Source organism: Mus pahari, chromosome 5 (genome assembly GCF_900095145.1).
Source record: "Mus pahari chromosome 5, PAHARI_EIJ_v1.1, whole genome shotgun sequence".
Taxonomy (NCBI): domain Eukaryota; kingdom Metazoa; phylum Chordata; class Mammalia; order Rodentia; family Muridae; genus Mus; species Mus pahari.
In genome coordinates this window covers 150697817-150707747 of record NC_034594.1, presented here as the reverse complement: position 1 = coordinate 150707747, position 9931 = coordinate 150697817, and positions in this window count along the sequence as shown.

Below are 9931 nucleotides of genomic sequence, written 5' to 3'. Positions count from 1 at the left end.
AGAGGCAGGTGGATTTCTGAGTTCGAGGCCAGCCTGGTCTACAGAGTGAGTTCCAGGACAGCCAGGGCTATACAGAGAAACCCTGTCTCGAAAAAAAACAAAAAATAGAAAAACAGAAAAAGTCACTGATTGCTATATGCATGCATGAATGAAAGACATCCATCCAGTTGGGAAAGAATGGAATAGCTTGATGCTCCTGGGTAGGGGAACAATAGCAATTCTTACAAGTTCCTTTATTTTCACACTTACTTATGTAGACTATGTGTGTGCACAAGCATGTGTATATGCATGTGTATGTATGTGTGTGTATGCATGTGTGTATGTGTGTGTAAATGTGTGTGCATTGTGTGACTGTGCATTTGTGCCTACATGTATGTGTGCATGCATGTGAATGTGAGTGTATTTGTGTATGTGCATATATGAATATGTGTGTGCATGCACACATACCGTAGTGACGTGCATGCTGGCCCCTTCCACAGTTTCTTTGAGCAGGCAGGGGTGGACCAAGTTCTACTTATCACTTTCCCAATATTAAAACGTTTACAGTAAGCCAGGCATGGTGGGGACTGCTTGAACCCTAGCACTTGGGAAGCAGAGGCAGAAGCAGAGGCATACAGGTCTCTTCAAACTCAAGGCCAGCCTGGTGTACATAGCCAGCTATAGGCCATCCAAAACTATGTACTTAGACCCTGTCTCCAGAAAAAAAAATCCACAGGATTTATATGTAAAATTTCATTTTAAAACAATAGCACAGATAAGTGTCAAGAAATTGAGAAGTTAGAGTTTCCACAGCAACTGAACTACTATTAAATAAATGAAATTAAGCATTTATATTACCCTTGACATTCAGCCATATGCTAGGCAATCACTTTATTGGTTTATAATTCCTTGCGGCCACCTGTGAAGGAGGAAACATTCTCATTCCCACACTGAGGATGGAGAAACCTAGTCCCCGGAGAATCGTGGTCCTGCTGTGTGCTTGCCAGACAACCGAGTCTCCAGGGAACAGCAGGCAGCGGGGTGAGATGTCGTGGAATCCTGGAATCACTGCTAACTGCCTCCTAGGCCCTGCTACTGAGTTCAAGAACAGCCGAAGAGGGCGTGGGAAGAAACCCCCACGGCCTCCAATCAGTCCACTCTGTTGTAGTATTCTTCCGTGGCCACGTTCACTGCCTCCACAGAACAAGGAACGAACATATACTGTGAAGAGAAGAAACAGGAGAAGGAAGGAGAAGAAGGAGAAGAGGAGGAGGTGGGAAGAAGGGGGTGAGGGTAGAGGAGGAGAGGGAAGAGTGCGACCCCACCCCCGGGTGTTCAGAGGGTGAGGAGCTGTAAACACCCTGGACCTGCAACGAAGGTCCATGCCTCACAGCCCGAACCTTTGCACGGTTTCACTTTTAAGCAGCTACAAGACTTCATTATTATCTACAAAGTGAGTTCCAGGACAGCCAGGGCTATACAGAGAAACCCTGTCTTTAAAAAAAAAGACTTCATTATAAGCCAGAAAGACTTACTTTGGTAAAACTTTCCTCATAGTGAATTTTAGGATCTCAGCTAAAAAGAACACAGGTGCATGGACTCAAAGCTTCAGTTCTAACACAAGGCCTAGGGCATGAAGCTTGCAGCCACCACTGGCTCTGGGCTCTCTCTCTCTCTCTCTCTCTCTCTCTCTCTCTCTCTCTCTCTCTCTCTCTCTCTCTCTCTCTCTCTCCCTCTCTCCCCCTCACTGTGTTGCCTAGGGTGGCACTGGAATCCTGGGCTCAAGCAATCCCCCTGCCTCATCTTCTGAGAAGCTGGGGTCACAGGTATGCCCCAGGGCCTAGTTTTACCCGCCAGCTTTTTAAATGATCTTTAAGAAGAAATGTGAGAGACAAGACAAGCAGGCTTTCGCCACCACCCCTCAGTGGGAATCTAAGTGTGAAACTAAGAAGGCCAAAGGGTAAGAGAGCCCAAAGCAGGAAGGTGGAGCTCACGCCTAAGAGCTGGGTTCGAACTCACACGCCTAAGAGCTGGGTTCGAACTCCCAGGCTTCTAGCAGACAGTACGAAAATGGTTCTCCCTGAAGAGAAACAAGAAGAAATAGGGTTGGAACATCAGCATGGCTCAGTGGGAAAAGGCACTCTGTTGCCAAGCCTGACAAGCTGGATTTGATCTCATTGCCCACAAGGTAGGAGAGAACTATTGAAAGTGTCCTCTGACCTCCACACAAGTCCGGGGTCATGTGTGCCTATGCGAGAAAACACACACACACACACACACACAGGAATAAATAGTGTGATTTTTTTCATTTTATTTTATTTTTTACTTATTTACTTTACATCCTGCTCACTGCCTCTTCCCAGTCACCCCCTCACACAATCCTTTCCCTCCCCTTCTCCTCTGAGCAGGTGGAGATCCCCCTGAGTATCCCCCACCCTGGCACTTCAGGGCTCAGAATTAGCACGAAGTGTTGCTCCTGTAAGGCAGGCCCATTTCCTAGAAGGCTCTTTCCCCAGCTCATTTCATGCCAGTCTTGTCCATTGCTTTGAGGCTGCGTTCAAGGTTCCCCCTAATCCTTAACCTGTATGTCCACACATCTGTCTGATAGCCCTCTTTCCCTTCTAACTGTATTGCTTCTTTTTAAAAAAGTCAACAGCCACCATGCAATGCTAGGATACACAGTGATTGTGAATTAGAAGTGTTCAGTTTTAGAGATGAAGTGGCCATTTAGAGGCTACACACCTCCTGCGTGAGACCATGTGTTCCCAAGTCAGAGGCCACCTTAATGACCTTCTAAGTCTCTAATACTTGTTGTGTGGCTCTTGTTATGTGTATGTGGAGAAATTTTCTGTACTATAATTTGGAAGGGGGTAGTGGTAGGAGGCAGAACCCAAAGTTTCATGTGTCCTAGGCAAGAATTCTGCCAGAGTCACTCTCGACCGATGACATATTTTGTTTGTTTTTTTTTTTTTCTGTGAAATAGCTCAGCAGAAACTTAATCTACAATATTACATTCTGCTGTGAATATTGGATACAGCCCATTGGCAACTTCAGTCTGTGATCACAGGAACTTAAACACTTAAGAGAGATGACTTACAGGAGGCTGATTGGGGCTGGCGAAATTCATCATTTCAGTTGGTGAAATGCTTGCCATGCAAGCATGAGGACTTGTGTTTAATCTCCAGAGCCCATATTAAAAAAAAACAAAACAGGCATGGTGGCATGTGCTTACAACCGCAAGGCTGGAGAGGGAGAGAAGGATAGATCTCCAGTGTCCCCCAACAAGCTAGCCTGGTCTACTAGGCTAGCCTCAGGCTAAACAGAGACCCTGTTCTGAGAAAAACCAAGTGGATTGCTCCTGAGAGTGATCATCTGATCTCCACAGATGCATGTGTGCTCACACAAAATGAAGACTAAAGCATGACTCTGTAGGAAGTCTTACAACTCGGATTAAAAGGGCATCGCTGAGTTCATTTCTTGAAGTGAGAGCAAAAACAGAGATGCATTTAGTGGGAGGGGGTTAAAATTAAGAGCAGTGGATTTAAATTAAAGAACGTGCAGGCAAGTGTCCAAGATAGAAATAATGACTATTTGTAAGACAGTGCTGGGCTTGTCGTGGACAGTGAGGAAGATGGTTTCCGTCAGCTGGCTTTGGCAGTTGCTTCCCAGGGGCTCTTCTAGCACAGTGTTTAGCTCTCTGCCAGTGCCCAGCATCAGTGTTCAGCAGATGGATTTTCAGAGTGATGTGTGCTGCCATGTCCCCACTTCTACTCTCTCCTGGGTAAAGTTCACATAGTTGTTTTACTTCCAGCTAGGCGAGAGCCCCCAAACACAAAAAGGTTAAATAATATGCCCAACCTCATAAGAAAGCAAGGTGTTCTAAATTAATTGTCAAGCTGACAGAGATTGGAATCACCTGGAGAAACGATCTCTGGGGAGAGATTTCTGTGGGAGACTGTCTTGATTGCATTAGTTGAGGTAAGATGACCTACCCACTGTGGGCGGTGGCAGTCCCTACTCAGAATCCTGGATTGTATAACTGGAGAAACCTAGCTGAGCATGTGTTCCTTGCTCTTCTTCCTGACTGTGACTGTAATTTGGACAGCTGCTTCAAGCTCCCATTGGATTCACAGCTCTGCCTTAATGGGCTGTACCTTGTACTGTGAGTCAGAATAAACCCTGTGAGTCAGGGTATGTTATCACAGCAACTGAAAAGTGACGAAGACAGACTCAAATCCAGATCACAGAAAAACAACAAAAACAAAACAACAACAAACAAAATACCACACTTCTTTCTGCCTGCCTTTCTTTTGGACCCACAGACCACAGGCAGACTTTACCATATTCTGTGACTGGCTTATTCCACATAGCATTCCATAATGTCATCTGGGTTCAACCATGTCAGCTGGTCACTTGCAGGACAATGTGGCAAGCCAGATGAAGGCTGAGAGAGAGAAGTAAGGAAGTGAGTATTTTCTCAGGATCCAAAGCCTGAACCAGAGTTGACTGTCCTGTGAAAAGCACATCAGTCCATGTGATGTCCCACTTGCTGTATGTTCCTCCATGTCCTCTGAGTCCCCACCAGTTCCCGGCTCTTAGTCGGCTGGGAGTCTGAGGCCCTCAATGAGGCTCGGGTGTCAATGGAACCAGTGAAACACTGACATCTCACTGCCCAATGGGAAGGAGATCTGGGTATCTCCCTCCCTCCCTCCCTCCCTCCATCCATCCCTTCCTCTCTCTAGAGTAAGGGAAACAGAAGACAGCCAGAGGAGATGCCCTGGGAGAACACAGGCACGAGTGGCCCAGGGCACCCTGGCACATGCTAAAGAATGCCTGGAGCTGTGGGAACCGGAAGGGGTAGGAGAGATCCTCCCCAGACTCCAGAAGCACCACAACCCTGCTGATTCCCGAGGCTTGAATTTCTGGATCTAGATTTTGAGAAAGAAAGTTTGTTTACTCTTAAGACATCTCTGGTATCTCTTGATACCTCTGGAAGCTGTGGGATGCTGACGTGCTGGCCTGTTACCTCACAAAATAAAACCAAACCCATGAACTCGACAGCTCCCCTCTCTACACCTGTGTGCCCTGCCCCCTTTTTAGGTGCCTCAGTTATTGATTACTGATTGGCTCTCCTCTCTCCTCTTACCCATCTCTTCCGCTTTGCAGCTTTCCTATCCAGCCTCTCTTCATCGCACCAGGGAACCTCTGAGCCCCCTTACCACCACCACCCTGGGAGCCTGCATTACGAATGCTGGATTTATCCTTTGCTCTGCACCGTGTGACAGCCAGAACTGCTCATTTGGAGTAAAAGCCAGGAAAAAAAAATAAGCAAACAGCTCCGCATCGTGTCATTACCGAGTCGCAGACACCTTCACCCTGCCCTCCCCCACATCTTCTTTCTCACGCAGGTCATCATCTCTCCTGATACCCAGTAATTTCAGTCATTTTCTACCTGCATTTCTGTTCATCTCCAGAGAATCCTCATTTACTAATGCAGGGAGGTCGCTTGGTCTTTTCTGAGCCTGGGTGTTACGGAGTCGCTTGTCCTGGGAGACGATGGGGTGGTAGGGGCGGGTAGGGCTATGGCGGCTCATTTGCTACCCCACCAGCAGCAGAAGAGACAGCCTGGGAGGAAGAGAGCTAATTACTTCCCTCCCCCAGAGCCTGGGTCATTCCGAGCCTTCTCGGGGCAGGGCTCCTGTCACTGAACCAGCAAAGAGCCTAGTGGGTAAGAATAAGATGCCTTAGGCTCAGGCAGGATGCATACAAGTTCAAGGACAGCCTGGGCACCCTAGTGGTACCCTGTGGGGTCGGGTGGAAGGATACAGTTCAGTAACAAAATGCTTTCCTATCGCGTGTAAGGCCTGTGATTCGCTCCCCAGCACGACAAGCAGCAGCAAGAATAAAAGATTAAATCACCCTGAACTAAAGCAGGGGTCCTTGGACAGGAGACCAACAGCCACATAGGCCTCTGCAACACTGCGACCCTCCCTCCCCTGTGCTGTGAGCCCATGCACAGAAGTCCTCTCAGCGTCCCTTAAATTTCCTTCACAAAAGAATTACATACATGATAGATTAAAAGAAAAATCAAATCACAGCAAAGGCTCACTTCTGAAGTCCCCCGTCCTGGCTGTGCGCCCTCTGCCCAGCCTCTCCTCCAGGCAACTGCTCGGCCCTTTTGGAGCTGCTTTTCTGAGCTGTATGTGCTTAAGCAGCAGTTTTGTGATTTACCATTGGAGAATCGGTTCTTTACTCTGTGTGATGGAGCATGAAGGCTTAGCGTTTGTCACACTCCTGACTCCCTCCTCACAGGGATGGCATTTATAAAAATAAGAATGGGCTCTCGTTTACTGGGCTGTCATAGGTGGGGCCAGCACTGGCTGCCAGATAGATGTTGGTTCTTTTTGCTGTGGCTAGTCACCCTTCCATCCCTGATGCTTGTCCCTCACTGGACTCCTGGACCCCTCTTCTAGCTTCTCCTTCCCCCATCACCCCCTCTTTGTATCCTTTATTGCTGCCCCTCTTCCTGTTCTTGACAAAGAATTCTGCAGTTTGGTCTGTCAGCTACTTTTCCATCCATCCTCCATCTTAGTGACTTTACCTATCTCATGATTTTAAGTATCTGCTGGTGATCCCCAGATTCCTATCTGTAGTCCTGAGTGCTGTCCCACCTTGTGTCCAACTTTCTACTTGATATCTGTACCTAGTTGCTAAATGGGCATCTTTAACTTACCACATCATTAACTTATCACCCAGCTCTGGATGATCAACCTTGAAGGTCACCCCTGCAAGCCGCTGCATCCCCTCCCATGGTGCTTCTGTACTTACACGTATGGGTCCAGTATCAGGATTCATCTTTGGCTCCTTTTTCTTTCCTTCATCCATCCCATCAAGAAATCCCAGTGGCTCTCCTCTCAAACTGTTCCCCACATCTGAGCATTTCCCAGTACCCGGCTACCACAGTGTCTATAGTGGATCACTGGCTCCATCTGCTCTTCGAACTCAGTCCAGTTCCCATTCAGTGGCTAACGAAAGCCTTCTAAAATGTAAGTTGATCACTCCTTCTCATCCTGTCCACTGTCCAGGTCAGTCCTGCCACAGCCTCCAAGCAGCATGCGGGACCCCGGCATCTCTCTGGATGACTCTGCGGCCATAAAGTACTATAGAAGAGGTGGCTTATGGAACTGCTACTTACTGCCATCTTTCTGGAAGTTGGGAAGGCCAAGATCATCCAAGGTCAAGATCCAGCAGTGTTGGTCTGGGAGGGAAGGGGCTGTTTGAGGCCCTACCTCTTGCCTCATAGATAGCTATCTTCATTTATGTTGATTCATATCATCTTCAATCTATGTATGTTGTGTCCATTTCTCCCTTCTTATACAGACACAATGATATTAGGCTGAGACAAGAAAAGACTCGCTCAGTTATCTTTATAAAGCCCTAGCTTCAGGAATGTTGCTGTGTTAGTCAGTTTTCCCGTGTTGTAAAAGACACCTGAGACGCTCAGCTTATAAAGTAAGGGTTACCTGGCTTGGATTTAAAGGTTTGTCTTTCGGCCCTTTAGGTTTCCAGTGTGGGTGCACCATGGTGATGCCAGGGAGCATGTGATGGACCAACTGTACTGTGCCATCATTGTCATCCAGGAAGCCAGAGAGAAAATGAAAGGGGCCGGTGTCTCATATTCCCCCCAAGGGTTCCCAGAACAGCCTAACTCCCTCCAAACAGGCCCCACTTCTTAAAGTCCCTTTAGCCCTAGAACACTAAGACCAAGCCTTTAAGCACGCTACACAACTCAGGTAGAGCACTCCTGGATACATACTGAAAGGAATCTAAGTCAGCACGCCACAAAGACGTGGACCATCAGGTCTTATTGATCTTCTATTGAACAACTATGTTTATTGATGGTGTACTATTCGAAGTAGCCAAGATATGAAACCAAACTAATGACCCAACAACAGTTGAATGGACAAAGAAAATATATATACTAACTGGTTGTGTGTGTCAACTTGACACAAGTTGGAGTTATCACCGAGAAAGGAGCCTCCCTGGAGGAAATGCCTCCATCAGATCCAGCTGTAAGGCATTTTCTCAGTTAGTGATCAAGGGTGGGAGGACCCATTGTGAGTGTTGCCATCCCTGGGCTGGTAGTCCTGGGTTCTATAAGAAAGCAGGCTGAGCAAGCCAGGGGAAGCAAGCCAGTAAGTAACATCCCTCCATGGCTTCTGCATCAGCTCCTGCTTCCTGACCTGCTTGAGTTCCAGTCCTGACTTTCTTTGATGATGAACAGCAATGTGAAAGTGTAAGCTGAATAAACGCTTTTCTCCCCAACTTGCTTCTTGGTCATGATGTTTTGTGCAGGAATAGAAACCCTGACTAAGATAATATGATATCACACACACACACACACACACACACACACACACTGTAGTTACAGCCAGCTGTAAAGAAGAAAAACTGCAGAAAAATGGATGGAACAAGAGATTGTTGTGTTAAGGGAAATAAACCATACTAAAACAGACAAATATCAAATGCTTTCTCCCAGTTCTAGAATTTCCATTTAAAAAGACATGAAAGTAGAGGGAGTCTATTTGAAGATAATAAGGCTACCAACAGAAGAGAGGGAAAAAAAGAATTGATCATCGGGGTTGAATATGTTCAACGTACATTATATGTGTGTGTGTGTAAATGTTATAATAAACCCATGAGTTTATACACGTACCATACACTACTTTAAAAATATACCACAATGTGGTTGAAAAAGTGGCTTAGTCTAAAGTACCTCCCAGAAAAACATGAGGGACCAAGTTGGATCCCCCAAAACCCATGCATGGGGGGAAAAAGCCAGATGTGGTAGCACACACTTAGATCCCAACACTGGGGAAGCAGGGACAGGCAGATCCTCAGGCTTGCTGTCACTCTAACCTGCCCTCTTCAGTGAGCTCCAACCCAGTGAAAGACCCTGTCTCAAAGGACAAGGTGAAGGGGCTGGAGAGACAACTCAGTAGTTAAGAACACCTACTGCCCTTCCTTCAGGTCCCAGCACCCGTGTCTGGTGGCTTACAACCTCTTGTAACACCAGCTCCAGGAGTTAGGGTTCTCTCTTCCGGCCCACGTGTTTGCCACCTGCAGACATACCAGAAGAACAAATGTTTCTGACCAAAGTCCAGTGTCTTTGCTTATTTGAGCAAATGTGGAAAAACAGTCAGACATGGCAAGGTGCAGAGAAGAACCAAGAATTAAGGAAGCCATCCATTGCAGTGGCGCAGGCCTTTAATCCCAGTTCTAGGGGGACAGAGGCAGGCAGATCTCTGGTCTCTGTGAGTGTATGAGCCCAGCAGGATCTACAAAGTGAGTTCCAGGCCAGCCAGAGCTGCATAAAGACACCCTGTCTCAAAGAAACAAACAAAGCAAAAAGGAACTAAGGAAGTGAAAATTAGATCAAGAAGGGGGTGCTTCTGTGAACCTCGCTAGAGTTGGGGGTGAGAAAGCTGGAGTGGGGCCCCTCCTCTTACAGGCATGGGAACTATGGGATATCTTTGTTCATTTCTGCCCAGCCCTTGTTGAGGCATGCACCTCTCCTCTGCTCTGGAGCATTCTTGTGGAAGACCAATTCTGCCTTTATGGGGTGGGATCTGCACCAGGCCTAAGCACCTTGGGGATGATCTAAGGTGTACTTAGCCCTTCAAATAGCAATACAGTCCAAGAACACTGGTCCAGGTCTAGAGATGGAATCACGGTGGATTTCTGCAAGGGAAAGTTAAGGAACTGCTTTCCAGCATCTGAGTCTACTTAGGTTTCTTTGTTTTGTTTTGTTTTGTTTTGTTTTGTTTTGTTTTGTTTTAACATATTTGGATTTCTGAGACTGGGTCTTACTAAGTACTCTAGGCTGGCTTCAGGCTTAGAATACCCTCCAACCTCTGCCTCCCAAGTGCTAGGATTACACGTATGTGTCACC